The 16321-nt window shown below is 37.1% G+C and overlaps 1 long non-coding RNA gene across 2 annotated transcripts in view; it reads left to right on the forward strand.

The window, feature by feature from the left end:
• The window catches only part of LOC138817051 (uncharacterized), a 60484-nt gene that overhangs the window by 32685 nt on the left and 11478 nt on the right, over positions 1 to 16321 (forward strand). For both annotated transcript variants that reach the window (XR_011368755.1, XR_011368756.1), the window contains exons 2-3: positions 10211 to 10363; positions 13268 to 13338. This is a non-coding gene — a long non-coding RNA (uncharacterized lncRNA). The remainder of the gene's footprint in view (positions 1 to 10210; positions 10364 to 13267; positions 13339 to 16321) is intronic.

Below are 16321 nucleotides of genomic sequence, written 5' to 3' on the forward strand. Positions count from 1 at the left end.
TTTCCACTCAAGAGTTCATTCTTTGTTTCTTTTCATTAGTAACTACTAGGCCATGGAATTACAAACATGAAAGATACAGATTTGGAACATTTGGAATGTTTGGAACATGTTTGGTCAAACAACGAAGTAAGGAATTAAAACAAAGCAAAAAAGAAAGGAGTTTTCAGAGTGTCTGCTTTGACTCCCAGGTCTTTGATCCATTTGGAGTTGATTCTGGTGCAGGGTGATACATAAGGATCTAACTTTAGTTTGCTACAGGTGATTAACCAGTTTTTGCCAGCACCATTTACTGAAGAGGCAGTCTTTCTTCCATTCTATTTTTTTTAATTTTTATTTATTTTCTTCCATTCTATTTTTTTAGCTCCCTTATCGAAGATTAGGTCTGTGGTTCATTTCTGGGTTTTCAAATCTATTCCATTGGTCCTGAGGTCTCTTCTTGTGCCAGTAGCAAGCTGTTTTGATTACTATGTCTTTGGAGTAGAGTTTGAAATTGGGTATTGATATTCCTCCAGCACTGTTCTTTCTGTTAAGGATTGTTTTTGCTATTCGGGATCACCCTAGGTCTCCTTGGCACAGGCTGAAATTTTCTTAATAGAGACCCAGAAACACAACAAATCAAAGAAAGGTTGAACAAATGGGATTGCATGAAGCTGAAGAGCTTCTGCATGGCAAAAGACATAGCTAGCAAGATCAATAGAAAGCCCATGGACTGGGAGAAGATCTTCGCTGGCCATACAACGGACAAGGGTCTCATTTAAAATATACCTGGAACTCAAAAAATTAAATCCCCCAACAACAAATCCTCAAAGAAACAACTGCCTAATAAATAAGTGGGCTAAAGATTGAAAGAGAAACTTCTCTGAAGAGGAACTAAGAATGGCCAATATGTTCATGAAGAAATGCTCAACCTCTCTAGCCATAAAAGAAATACAAATCAAAACAACATTGACATTCCACCTCACCCCAGTTAGAATGGCTATAATCAAGAACTCTAATAACAACAGATGCTGGAGGGGATGTAGACAGAAGGGAACCTTACTGCATTGTTGGTGGGAGTGTAAAGTTGTTCAACCACTTTGTCTTTTTTTTTTTTTTGTCTTTTTTTGTTTTTTGGTACTGGGGATCAAACCCAGGACATAGGCAACAGCTTTTTTGGGGGGGTCCGGTCATAGGGCCTGAACTCTGGGCCTGGGAGCTGTCCCTCAGCTCTTCAGCTCAAGGCTAGCACTCTACCACTTGAGCCACAGCACCACTTCTGGCTTTTTTCTTTCTGCTTATGTGGTGCTGAGGAATCGAACCCAGGGCCTCAGGCATGCAAGGCAAGCGCTCTACCACTGAGCTACCTTCCCAGCCCCATGTTCAACCACTTTGGAAAGCAGTATGGAGGTTCCTCAAAAGACTCTACATAGAGCTCACCTATGACCCAGCAATCCCACTTTTGGGCATTTACCTGAATAATCACAAACAAGACCACACTAAAGCTACCAGCACAACTATGTTTATGGAAGCATTTTTTTAAACATAGCTAAGATATGGAACCAACCCAGATGTCCCTCAGTAGATGAATGGATCAAGAAAATGTGATATATACATATGTATATATATACATGTATATATATGCATATATACATATATATACACATAATGGAATTTTATGCCTCCATCAGAAAGAATGAGATTGCCCCGTCTTCCATTTAGGAAATGGAAAGACTTGGACAAAATTATACTAAGTGAAGTAATCCAAGGCAAAGAAACATAAGTCCCATGGTTTCCCTTATTTGCAATAACTAGTAGATGTCTGGGACAAGTAGAAAAGGTCAAAAACTATATACATATGACCAGATAAGATGAAGTTAAGTGAATTAAACCCAAGATAGGGACACAAGTTTTCTCTTTCTTGCTATTGTTTCTAACTTATTTATAAGGTACCATGTGATTTTTTTTCTGTTGTTGCTTTGTATGTCTCTCCCCCATGGTATAGCCCTTGTTTTCACTGTATTTGATGTTGGTATAATTTGGGGAGGGGAAGGGAAAAAACAAAATGTTTAAATAGAGATACAGATTGACCCATTGCAACAATGAGATGTATAAGACACTATGTTGAAAAACAAACTTTACAATTTAGGCAAGGGGGGGGGTAGGGGGAGTGTAGTTATAGAAGTGGGAGGGAAGGGATGGAGGGATGGTAGGGGAAAAACAAAGGAGGAGGGAAAAATGCTTGATAAGAAATGTACTCATTACCTAGCTCATGTAACTGTTACCCCTCTGTACAGTATTTTCACAATAAAAAAACATAAAAAAGAAGAAGGAAGGAAGGAAGGAAGGAAGGAAGGAAGGAAGGAAGGAAGGAAGGAAGGAAGGAAGGAAGGAAGGAAGGAAGAAAGAAAGGAAGGAAGAAAGGAAGGAAAGAGAGAGAAAGGAGGGAGGGAGGAAAAGAGAGGAGGTAAGGAAGGGAGGGGAGGAAAGGGGAAGGGGGAGGAAAGAGGAGGGCAGGAGAGAGGAATGGAGAAAAGGGAAGGGGAGGGGAAGGGAAGGGGAGGAGAGGGAAGGGGGAGGAGAGAGGGAAAGGAAGAGGAGAGGAGAGGAGGGGAGAGGGGAGATGAGAGGAGAGGGGAGGAGAAGGGAGGAGAGGAGAGGCTTTGGTGAGTCTATTCCTGTAGACTTAGAAGCTCCAAATATTTTCACAATGTATTATGCATTATGGCAGACATAGAAAGCTAGTAGCGTTTATTTTTTTGACTTCCTACCTTTTTAACCAGTTGGGCTGCTGGACTGGTAATGTAATTCAAAATACACAGGATGGTAAGTCCTTATAAACTGCCTGGTGACTTTTAAAAACAATATTCAAAACAGGATCTATGCTGTTTTGATTTCTCTTTTTGTTTCAGCTATCGTGCAACTGATTAACAAAGGCATTAAAAAACACCACACAATAAACAAAGAGGCAGAAAAGAAATTTAAAAAATCAGTGAGAGAGACCGAAACATCCCTAACATTATTCCCATCTCAGCTAAATGTTCACAATGTTCCTCCGTTTTCATTTTTTAAAAATTGGAATATTGCCTTGGGTCTACTAAATCATTAGCAAATTAAGAACCTGTTTTTAATAACATTTAACTTGTAAATAATACATTAATTGGCTAGCCTGAATGTTAGCATGAGCATTTGAAACTCTGCTACTAAATTTGTAATGAAAGAAATGTGCTGTAACAGTGGGCTATATGGTGAATATAACAGATTAAATATGACAGTTGATATTTGTGAAAATGAGGTTATAATTAGAGGACACCTGCAGCTGTTTTCCAACCAAAACAACAGAAATTAAACTTGCATAACTGTGTGCATTTCACATTTTCTGTTGGTGTGTTTCTTTTGTTCTTCACAAGTCTAGTGTTGGTTGTCTAAGCAAGAGGCACATGACTGTCTGCTGGGTATATTTTATTAAATCTTTAAGAGATACAGCACACAAAAAGGACATGACTCTTTTTTTCCCCATGAGTTAGAAATTTATAAAATAAAAAAAATATGATGAATGATCCTACATGTCTCTAATTGCTCAAAATGAAAGAAACCCAGGTGACAAGGAAGCAGTTTTGTCCTCAACAGCCTATTTTGAGTTCTGAAATGGAAACAAAAAATGTGGCAACTGGCCTGCTAGATGTTCATAAAAATGTATATGGCAATGAGTCAGGTAGAGAAGTTGCTGGAAATAGCATTAAACCAAAGAGAAACTAAATATTTGCAATGACTAATAATTAACAAAGTGCTGTAAATTCACTAATTCGTTCTTTCATTTATTCAACAAATATAGATAAGGACCTTTCAGTGCTGGTACTAAACTGTGCCCTGAGATACACAGCTATGATAGAGATTTTGTGTCTAACCAGAGGCTAACCATCTGGTTTGGGAGCTAGATTTCTAAACCAAAAGAAAGAGACCCTGTAAGTCAGACAAAGAGATGAAATATTTAGAAGCAAATCTTGGCCCATCCTGTCACATGCAATGGGGAAATTCAGTAAGATAAAGGCAGAACAGCTTCCTTTGAATTTATCAATCAAAGGTCATTAGTGACCTTTGCAAAAATAGTTTTAGTAAAGTGTTAGGGATAGAAACCAGATTACAATATACTGCACAATGAATAAGGGATAATGTGGAAAATATGAGTGTAGACTGCTCTTTTAGAAGTCAAACCATAAAAGGGGAGGGAGAGGGGCCCAAACAGGGAGAGGGAGAGAGAGAGAGAGAGGAAAACAGAGAGGAACTGCTTTGCTGATTTTCCAAAGACCTGAGCACATTGCGTATGCCAAGTCATGTCACAGCCATTGCACAGAGAGAATCTTGGCACATTAACATACATGTGTGCATTTCAGTTACACTTCTTTTTCTATCAGAAGTTGAAATTCTGTTCCAATATTCCAAAATATTCTCATTTAATATGCTAATTATCTTCCATGTTACAAAGAATTTAGTTAAAGCTTGGATACACACACAACTCTCCTCTACATTTTCAAGTTGTAGTTGAATTGGTCAATAATTTGCATTTTCCTGCATGAGAATTTTCACAATTTGCTATCTCCTCCTTACTGAGCTAACGTGAACTATATGAAATCACTGCCTTTGTGGGTAAAAAAAAACCAACATAATAATAATAGAATATTGGTGATTTCATGGGGTTCAATCTAATAGTAGACAGGGAACTCAAGAGATCATATAATTTCAGTATAATGTTGACTGAGACCTAAGGTAAAAAGAAAGAAACAAACAAGATAGTTGGTACAAAGAGTATTGAGTGAGTTTCCAAAAACAAGTAATCTTTGTCTGGGTTAGGTGTGTGTTCCCAAGGGAAATAATTTTGGAGCATGTAGCTTGATAGTAATAACACTTTTAGGGAGTATGGATGGCTCAGGGGATCAATTGGGATTTAGGGAGTGGGGCTTTTACCAGCAATCTGTCCAATTTAGTCAGACTAACTTGCAATTTTGCACAGTTAAACACCTTACAGGTCTGAGACCAACAGACCAAAGAAAAACACTTACTACTGAGTGTCTGGATAGCTTTTGGCAAATCATTTATCCTCATTGTAATGTGATCACTCCATCTTTAAGATGAAGATGTGGATTGATAATCTACAATCATTTTCCACCCAATGAGAGAAGTCTAGAAATCTTAGAATAAAAGAGAGTCCTGAAACTGTCAGCAAGAGAAAGTAATTTTTCCAAACCACCTGAACTAAAAATAGACTAAAGGTAGTCTCGGGGGAGGGGGGCGTAAACTACCCAATCCCCTGCATGGACACTAAATGCACTGTGGTGGGAGGCTGAGGTGGACTGAAAAAAAAAATTAAGAAGAAAAACACCCTAATGAGGGCACCAGTAGTGAGATGATAGGAACTGAACCACCATTGGGAATGCATTACCTGAGTGGTTTCTCCAAAGCAAGGTCATTGGACAAATCTATGAGGAAAAATTCCCTCAGCAGTATACAATTTGGACACTAAGTTCTTGGAATGTTCTTTGCCAGATATTAGAATCAAATAGTCATAAACAACCAGAACTCACTAAAAGAAAACTAAAATAGCAATAGTCCCTAACCACTTTTGTGTTAACAGGGGAAATGAAAAACATAAACACAAACATATCAGAAATCTACATTTGTCGTGCTAGTCAACCTTGAAATGGTCTTTGCCAGTGCTGTTATTCTCATGTCTATGAGACCATGAGTAGGCTACAGCTAGGGCAACACTTGTAACAACCCAATGCCTAACGCAGGACTCCACCCTCAGCATGGGGCATTGGGAACTTTTCTGTGACTCAAGACCAGCTAACCATAGGTAGCTTGAAAAAATACCTCAGCTCTTTGTCAAGCTATAAAAATCCCCTGCTAGTCATTCATGGGTATATAGAGACTTCTCTGCCACACCTGAATTTTTTATTTTACTGAGTTGTAAGCAGTGCTCTTTTCCCTATTGTTCATTATTTTTAATTGTTATAAAACTGATCTTTAGTATGTAGAACCTATGAAGGTCTTCAAAGACCAAGCTAGGGCTCCCTTTTCCTGCTTATTTGATATATTTTACCAATTTGGGTGCAGTTGATTTTATAATTATAATACAATATCTATAATGTATGTGATCAAATATATGACCTGCCTCCCTGAAGGTAAGTTCATTCTAAATTATAAAGTTAAATAACCCACAGGGTCAGACATAAAATTATACCCAGAAATTCATACCAAGTGTTTAATGACCTTAAGGTTATCCCTGAGGACTAAATGTCAGTCATGGCTAGGAAGAGGTAATTTGCCCCATTGGGGTATTGGAGAATGACTTTTCCTGCTACACCTGGAAAAGGTTGTAGTTAATTGTATGCTTGTTTGAAATTATTTGTTTTCCTCTGAAAAGAAGTATATACTCTCTTGTCCCATTGACATCGAACTTGATGTCAGTGTGACTTTATTGGGCCAATGAAATATGAATACTAAAGGGAAAACTACCCCCTTGCATGTAGAAGCTCTGCATCATGACAGTGTTCCACCATTGCCCTTTGTCTTCTGCCTAGAAATCAGCATGACCTAAATACAGATAGCTCCTTTCTTCTCAGCTCTAGAAGGAGGATATGGGGAGCAGTGCCACAACATGTTTTAGCCAACATGTAACAAAGAATAAATTCCAATTGTTAAGCCATTGAAAACTGGCAGTTGTTACTAGACTAACATTAAAAAGGCTAATGAAAATAAAAGTAAACCAAACCCAGGTAATTGTACATAACCAACTGAATTGTAGCTCAAGTAAGGAAAGGGCTCAGGAAAGAGAAGATGGTAAAAAGGCAGTTAGGGAAAGAAATGTCAGGAAAGGGTGGCATTGTAAAAGTTCTGGTTATGACCTACTTGTTGCCTCTTCTTCAGGAAACCAAAAAAACAAACTACTATGTCTTCGTAACACTCTCCAATATTAATACAATATATTTCCCTCATCAACTAACTCTCCTACTCCCCTGAAAAACCATTTCATGTCTATTTGTTCCTTCTTAAGTTTCCAGAGGCCTCTATTGCCCACAACCTGGGATTTTTGACTTGGTATCCTAGTTCAGCAAGATAAAGGTAATAATTCACAATTCACGAAGCCCCCAGTATATCACGTCTCTCCTTCTACCCACATCTGTGTGCACATAACCTCTGGCCTAGCCACACACTTACTTAAGACCAACCCTTGCACTTACCACTAGGCTTTATCTCACTCACTTTCTATAGCACACAGCTCCAGCAATTTTTCTCTTCTCTCTTCTGCATCAACTCCTTTCTCTGTGTGATCATAGCCAACAATATTCAAACATCATTTTCTAACCTATTTTTAGAAATCTCTTTTACTCTGGTTAACCTTTAGTTAGTCCCCTTCCTTGTATTCTCCTAATAGTAAAACTCCTTGAAAGAGTGTCTTTTTAATGCCTGTCTCCATATTATTTTTATATTGGTTCTTCTTTGTCTGCTTGTTTGTTTTTCCCGTCCCTATGGCCATATTACTAATTATTAGCTTCCAGGTCATTTTTAAAAAAAAATAATTTCTCTAATCCTGTCCTCTAATCTGCATTATCACTTCCTTATTATGTGGATTTATTTATTGCATTTAATGTTTCATTGCCCTTACTTGGAGTCATAAGAGAATATTAAAGTTGACATGGGCTTTAGAGATCATGTAGCTCCATCCTCTCATCAGAAAATAAAGAAAACTTTGGCCTAAAGAATGAATGAGAGCCCTCCAAAGCTGTATACCTCCTACCTGGCTTCAGTCTACCTGCCTTCCGACTGTAGCAATCACCCCATCTTCCTTCTAGTTTCTGTAAGTACAGGGTTTTTTTCTTTCTCATTTCTCTGCTTCTTTTATTTTTAATATCTCCGTAGTTATATCATTTTGGTAACTTCACAGATCTGCTTTTATCTCATTCTGTAAGAATATTTACATAAAGTAAAAAAGCGACAATTTCCATAGAATTTAAACAAAACCCCTACAGACTCTACTGAAGTTTTCATTAGATTCTTTTAAGATGTATTACACATAAATATGCAAAGGGTGTGTTAGAATTTAAACTCCAGAACAAAAATATTTCAGAAGACATGATGAAGATTTTAATAATGGCACCTACCTCAAAAGGATATTGCAAATATTCAGTGAGAAAATCTACATTACCTGGCACAGGACAAACAGAGGTGTCTATGTTAAAGCATATGCTTGTGTGTTTGAAGCTTGAGGGCTTGTGAACTAAAGTTCCTATGTGACCCTACTGAGCCTACATAATAGTGAGACCCAATTTTCTCTCTCAAAAAAGCAAGCCGAATTTCTAATGCTCCAATTAGTTATGGTAATTTATTATTCTACTTCCTAGAGCATTTCATAGTATACTTTTTGAATCTGATTTTATAAGAGACTCAGAAAATCCCCTGAGCAAGTCATTGCCAACAGTTACCATCATAATCTCTATATTGTCTCTGTGTAAAATGAAACCCAGAGGTATTTGCCTTAGCTCAGCACAGCCACGCAATGGGAGCGATGGAACCAGAGCTTTACCTGAGTCCTTTGCATCAGGCAAACCCTACATGTATGAGGAAATGATTCAAAATTCAAAATTAAGCATTTTTCTACCTATGGACAAGATGAGATCTATATCACCAGTCCTTAAACATGAATGGTGTTTGTGATTATTCAATCAATAAAATGTAGAAGTAACTCTGGGCCAGAATTCAGGTTTAGGTCTTATGAAATTGGCAGTTTTCCAATTCTTGCTTTATGGAACATTCTAGAAACTCTGTATAAGAAGATTTACTTTCTTAAAGAAGCCATGTATTTGATGTCTGTCCCCTGCATCTTGTATATACATTTTTCTAATTTGGGGAGGGGAAGAAAAATGACAAAATGCTGAAACAAGGATATAGGTTGAGCCATTGTAACAATGTGATGTACAAGACACTATGTAGAAAACGAACTTTACAACCTGGCAGGGGGGGAGGGAGTTGGGGAGGTGGGGAGAGAAGGGATCGGAGGGAAAAAACAAAGGAGGCAGTAAAGATTCTTGATAGGAAATGTGCTCATTACCTTACTCATGTAACTGTAACCCCTCTGTACACTATTTTTACAATAAAAAAACATTTTTTAAAAAGAAGCTATGTATAGACACTACAGTCAACAGTCACAAACTAGACATGTAGTAGTCACTTGAGTGAAGCATCTTGGCTCATCCACCAGCTGAAGATCACTGAGTGGTCTTCAATTTGTCACAAGACATAAGAATCAACCAGCCAGGCACTGGTGGCTCACGCCTGTAATCCTAACTATTCCAGAGGCTGAGATCTGAGGATCACGGTTCAAAGCCAGACTAGGCAGGAAAAGTCCATGAGACTCTTATCCCCAGTTAACCACCAAAAAACCTTAAGTGGCACCGTGGCTCAAGTGGTAGAGCACTAGCCTTGAACTGAAGAGCTGAGGGACAGCACCCAGGCCCAGAGTTCAAGTCCCATGACCAAAAAAAAAAAAAAAAAAAAAGGATCAATTAGCTGAGCCACGCCTCATTCCCAGGCAATAAAATCTTGATATGATAAACATGAAAGTATTTTAGAGTAAGTTATTATACAGCAGTAGATAATAGGAAACAGAATCTGATTCCTAGAAGTAGAGTGCTATAACAACAAAAACCTAAAACAACTGGGATTGGAACCAGACAGTGGATAGAAGGTGCAAAGGACACTGTAAAAAAATAAATAAATAAGACTTGAAGGAGCCTGCTAGACTAGAGAAAAAGTGATCTTTGTTAGGAAGTGACAGAAATTGTGGCAATAATGTTGCCTGTGGTCATCTACACAATAGAAAATATACCTAATATTAGAAGTGATTGGTTTTCGTAGAATTTCAATTTCTGGAAGGAATGCTAAGTGAAAAATTATTATACTTTACATATTTATGACATCCTTTGGATAAAAGTAACCTAGAAAACAAAGTGCTTAATTATTATTTATTATTTTATTATATCACTAAATAATTACTAAGAGGGACTAATATACTCAAAGAATGTCATCTGCAATAAACAAGATTCAGAATATCTGTAGATTAAGGTTTAGTCTGTGCTTCATATTCCCTTCATTTTTGAATGCCTATTGCGTTTAGGTTAACTCTGTCTCAATATTGCATATGAGAAAGGGCAAGCCAATAACTTATTTTTCTTAGTTAATAGGTTGAGAGGAATCCTACTCAAATAAACATACAAAGAATACAAAAAATAAGCATAGAAATAAAACCACCCAAGAATCATCATCATACCTGAACCTGATTTGAATAACAAGATGCTGGAGCTTGAGCTGATCCTTATGCTATCATGAGGTGAGAATGTGGGAACTATTCAGAGAGAGACAGTGGCTGTGATAAATAACAAATTCTTTGATCCCCTTTCCACAGAGACACAGGGTCTACATCCCCTCCAGTCATAAGGGTGGGATACATGGTTTGCTTTGATCAAGAGAATATTGAGCCAGTTGTTGAGTCTAGGCCTTATAAACTGACTTCTGCTTAAATTCTCTGCTCAAGTTTTGTTTTGAGGAGACCCTATTTTCGGACGAGTATACTGTTTTGGAGAAGCTACGGGTAAGTGTTGTAGTTGACAGCCTTATAGTCACCCCTATTGAAATACATAGCAAGAGATAACCAAAACCCAAACATTGTATACATACATACATACATACATACATATGCACAAATGGAGGTAGGCATACTTTCCACAAAGGTGGTAAGTTTTCACAAAGGTGATATGTTAATTTAGTTGTTTCAAATATGTTAAGAATGCTTCTAGCCATAAACCATGCAGATAATAGTTATTACCCCACTTATATAGTTCATGGCTATGTTGATAGGAGCAAATGGGATAATATATGTGAATGGCATCTCCAAAGCCTTTGCTGTTGGGCAAATGTAAGGTATTATTATTACTTTAAAAGAAAGAGTCAACTGTGAAGGTTCTCTTTGCAACTCAAATAATTACCCAGTGTTTTAAATCAATTTTGTAAGTTCAGCTCATAACATACCAAATCCTTCTATATTCCTAGACATTTATAGACAGTAAGATTACCATCCAGTAAATATGACTATATGCAATACTAAATTAAAGCAACACTTGTTAACAAATTTCAATGATACGTTTTAACACAATATTGACCTGTAGCTGATATGTTAGAATGCAGATACATAAGGCACAACTGATATTAGTTAATTCAATCATGCGTGCAACTCTTTGGGGGAGGTGGTATGATGTCGGAAACATCTGGCTTGAGATAGAAACACTACCCCTGGGCTGTGGTTCTGTCTCAGCCTGGTACTTGATGAAGAACACAGTGTGCACAAAGGAGACAGGTAGAGAGTGTTATTCTCTGTGAGAACGAATAAAGTGTTATAAAGGTTCAGAAGTAGACCTGTGCATTGCTTCTGTTAGGAAAGCTGAGACTGTGGAAATCTTGTCAGACTCCAGGCTACTGAGCTGAAATTTAGTAAGTGATCTTTCATGTTTTTAATGTCAGCTCTTCCCCCTTCAGAAAGTAAAAATACAAAGAGCAGGTCTTTAAAAGGTCTTTCCTTATATTTAGTATCAAGAGAAAGCAAAAAAAATTGGACACACTTACACACAAATATACACCTGTAAGCACAACTGTGCACTGGTCCACCATCAGTGTCCACTCTCACACTCTATAACCTTTATTTGACTGCTGCATACACAATGAATGCTTGATACTAGAACTACCCCATTACAATGGTTGTTAACATATTAGTTTCCTCTAGAAATGGCTCCTTGGCATTGTCTTCCTTCTGCAGAACAGATAGAACTCCAAAACCTTGGAGCCTCTTTCTTCTAAGCACATTCTCTAAACACTTCACAAGACAAGTGAGTGGTAAAATACTGCTCAGAGATTGACCCATCTTACCCTCCAACACATGGAGCTTCTTTGGTTCTAGAACTTGAGGGAGTCTATGAGCAGCTGGAGGGAAGAATAAACTCTGCTTAGAGGAACTTGAAAATGTAACTACACAAATACTTTTATCTTCAAGAACCTTACATTTAAATGCAGTGTTAAACAGGAATCAAACCAACCAAATGAAAACCCTTTAACACAGGCTTCTACATCATAGCCAAGACTAAGCCTTCACTGACCTATGTGTAAAAGCAATAGATATATCAAGAGTTTCTTCATCACAACCTCATAAACTTATTATCCTATTCATTGTACAAATGAGGAAGCCAAAGAATTGAGAATTTAAGGTGCTCACCAAAGGTCACAGAGCAGTCATCTATAAAAAAAAAAAAAAAAAAGGAGGAAGAACTCAGCCCCTTGTATGTATTTTAATCTTGAGTCTGGCTCCTGAGCCACATGTTTGCTTACTGACTTTACCAGCTTCTGAGTGAGGAAGAGGAAATGATCATTGCTGTCATTTACTGACCGGTAGTACAGCAGAGTAAAATCCAGGACTTCTAAGACAGGAAGAACTCTAGTCTTAGCTTTGCAATACCCATTACCTCATATATGCAGTGGACAATGTATGAGTCTCCAGTTCTCATCTTTTAAGATTGGAATAATGACAGTACTTACTCATAGGATTAGTGTAAATTGTAATAGTCTGTTAAAGGATTGGCCTATAAGAAGTACTCAATAAATTAAAGTTCAATTACTAGCAGTTAACAAGTATCAGGTTAAATAATATATAATATGATTTATAATTATATATTATATATTATATGATGTATAATATATAATAATTTAATACAACAATAAGGAAGGTATTACAGTCATTTATTATACTTATTTTATAGATCCAGAAAGTAAGGCTAGGATTGTTCAAACCACACAATTAAGTCAGGATTTGATCTTAAGTGTGTGCTATTCTAGATACTGATCTGCATTTCTCAGCACATCAGCTCACAGTGATATGAGCCTGGTCCACCAATGACCTTTTAACTAGTTAACAATTATCAACTGCTTATATGGTAAACCTGCAGCACTGTTAGCCAATTATTTTTCAAATTCCATTTGTGTTTAATAGTTCAAAGGAGGAAAATACTTCACTAATACACTATCTCTCCTAGGGAATATTGAATTCATGAATGACAATACCTATACAAATATCATAGATAGCTAGGTTAGAGAGAATGATTAAGATTAAGAATCAGAACACTTGTTTGGTCTTTTGTTGTTGATTGGTTGTTTGTTTGTTTCATTTTCTTTGTTTTTGTTTTTTTCACAGTTCTCCACTGACTAATTGTGTGCACAGTCATGTGCCTTGACCTGCAAAGACCTGAGCATCTTCCTCATAAAGTAAGAGATGAACTCAGAGGGCTCCTTTGCATTCTGAGGTCTTACTACATAGCACTTCTAAGAAATGCACACATGATGTTCAAGAGCCACCAGACCAGTGGTTTATGGATCCAGTGGCGTTGTTATGGCTTAAAGAACGCTTTCAAGAGATAGATTCTAAGACCCTTGAGATTCTAATTTAGTAGATGAGGGTTTTCAGAGGATCTGTACTTTGTGAATACTTTCCAGCTTTTCCATGCTTGGAAATTTGTCTTCCAGACCACTTTGGCACATTAGCACAATTGTCATGCCCTAAGAACACAAGGATAGCCAAAGCCTACATCATAGCCTCTGTAGAATAAGGCTAGTTGAGGCAAAGCTGAGATCTACCAAAGTTTGTCCTTCTTCAGCATATAAAATATGAAGATGAAAATATATTTACAAATAATTTTCTTGTACAAGAAGGAATGCTGTCATCATAAAATCATTTGGAGAGGGGGCTCCTGGATATTGAACCCAAGATTTCATAGACACTATCATTTAACGGCAGCCACAGTCCATGACATCAATTTGTCAACTGAACGAAAAGTCTTGGAAGCAATAGCATTAACCCACAAAGTAGTGGAATCACATTCAAGTCAGGAGTCACCCAAAGCTGAGAAAAGTATGATCAATAAGACCCATGGTGTAAGCAGTACACAAGCATTAAACTTGGACTCCAATAGCTAAGCTTACTAAGATAGGAACATAACATGAAGCCTAAACCACTAATAAAATTGAACATGAAATAAATTAGAAAGACTTAAAAGACATAGTAATACCCAATATGAAGAAATGAGTTATAGCTTATTACAGTTGTCAAAACTAGCTGAAATCATACTGGGAAGGATGCCACTAGCCAGAAAGGGAAAGGCTATATAGTAATCCATATAACTCAGATCATCACAGTAAGCATACATTTGCCAAAGAATCAATGATGCTATGAGTTAAATTACATAGACACATGGACCATTTCAACCTGTAAGGACATGCACACAGCTCATTTGCCAACTTGGAGAGATACTTTGTGTGTGATCCTAAGTAATTCTTTTTTGAGTGTTATCTTCAAAACAGGGCTAATAACACTGTCTACGGAGTGTTTGACAATTATTTAATTATAATCGTCAACCACACAAATTCCTTGGCAAAAAGAAGCTGAGAAGAAAGGGATGGAATGGATAAGAGCAATAGAATTCTTTAAAAACACCTGGATATTATCCTAAATAAGTTTCAGAAATTTTAAGAGCCAGGCTCCAACATGTCAGAACTCTAGATCTAATCTCAATATTCAGTGGATAGTTATTGTGTTCTCTACCACAATGAAACTTCAGTGATCAACTGGGTGCTACACAGATGGCCGCACTGGTTTACCCAGAGGGCCCAATGAAAACACAGGGATGTATCTCCACGTTCATGGAAACTGAACTGTACTTTGGTTTTGTTCTACTTACCCTAAGGCACCTTTTATTAACTCTCTTTGGCTGTTTCATAACCCCGGTTGTTGAAAAGAAAATCTGGTCTGTTTCCTCATGCCAGAGTTTTACTATGTTGGTATCTTCCAAAAAAGTATGCTTCTGGACTAAAAGATAATTGACCATGTTTATGTCAATCAGGAAACATTAAAGTATGATGCTATTTGGATTATAATTATCTCCTTTATTTTTTTTTATTTGGTGGCTGGCTATTCACTCTTGAAACCAGCCAGTTGTACATGTTAAATATCAACCTAAGTCCAAAATATTTCACCAGATGGCTCCTTATTAAAACTCAATAAAAAGGAACAGAAGGAAAATCCAGAGCACAGGAGCAGCCAAATATCTAAAAGAGCCTCAACCTTAGTTCTCTCTTCTAAGAGTTATTATCATATCAGACACCTCTTCTCCAACTCTAGACCCCCATTTTCCTGCCTACAGAGCAGGCAGGAAAAGCAACTTTTACTTGTATGTTTCAATTGAAGTTGCAGCTATAGGTTATTTCCTTTTCTAAGTTAAATATTCCCATTTTCCTCCATTATTCCATTTTCTAAGTTCCAGATCACTCTTCCTCTACTAATTTCTCTCCTGTAGCCAAACAGCATATAGTTTGTTCATCATCTCAGCTGTTACCAGTAAAATACATATTATAGTAGAAAGAGAACTAGTTTGGAAATGTAGAGAGCTGTGTTCTATATCTCATTCTGCCACCCACTAACTTGAGGACCTGCAGTAGTTTTTTAAGCTTTCTGGGCTCCTGTAGTTTTATAACTGTAATAATGTATTTGGACTGGATGATATTGAAGACCTAAAATTCCATAGTTACATTACCTGTAATTTTAGCAATATTTTCTAGGCCCTGAAACAAAGCCTAGGTCTCAGAGCTGTACTATGTTAAATATATGAAAACAAAATCATTTTTTCATGAACATAGACAATAAGAAAATAATTACAGCATGCTCATTTTATTGTCTAACAAAATCAAAGGTCAAGAGATTGTTTCATTCTTTACATGATTATAGAAATATAGAATTATATATGCTAATTAAAATGTCAGGCAAGCACAGAAAACACTAATCATCAAATGGAAAAAGAACAAAGTAAACCTGGTCCATATACCAGAAGAAAGGAAGAGGGCATGGGAAAGAAAGAGAGGGAGAGAAACTAAAATTCAAAATGTCATCTCTGAAAATAAATATAAATAAAATAATATCTTTATTGAATGATCAAGACACTCAAATTAAGTTAAGAAATAAAATCCAACCATATACTGGATTAAAATATTCACATAGCCATGTACCAGTGGCTCATGACTGTAACCCTCCTATACAGGAGGCTGAGATCTGAGGATTGAAGTTTGAAGCCAGACCCTGCAGGAAAGTCCATGAAACTTTTATCTCTAATTATCCACCTAAAAGCCAGAAGTGGAGTAGAGCTGTGGCTCACGTGGTAGAGTACTATTCTTGAGCACAGAAGATTAGGGACCATACCTA

This window comes from Dipodomys merriami, unplaced genomic scaffold, assembly GCF_024711535.1.
Source record: "Dipodomys merriami isolate MVZ:Mamm:240054 unplaced genomic scaffold, mDipMer1.0.p SCAF_7, whole genome shotgun sequence".
In the NCBI taxonomy this organism is placed as follows: Eukaryota; Metazoa; Chordata; class Mammalia; order Rodentia; family Heteromyidae; genus Dipodomys; species Dipodomys merriami.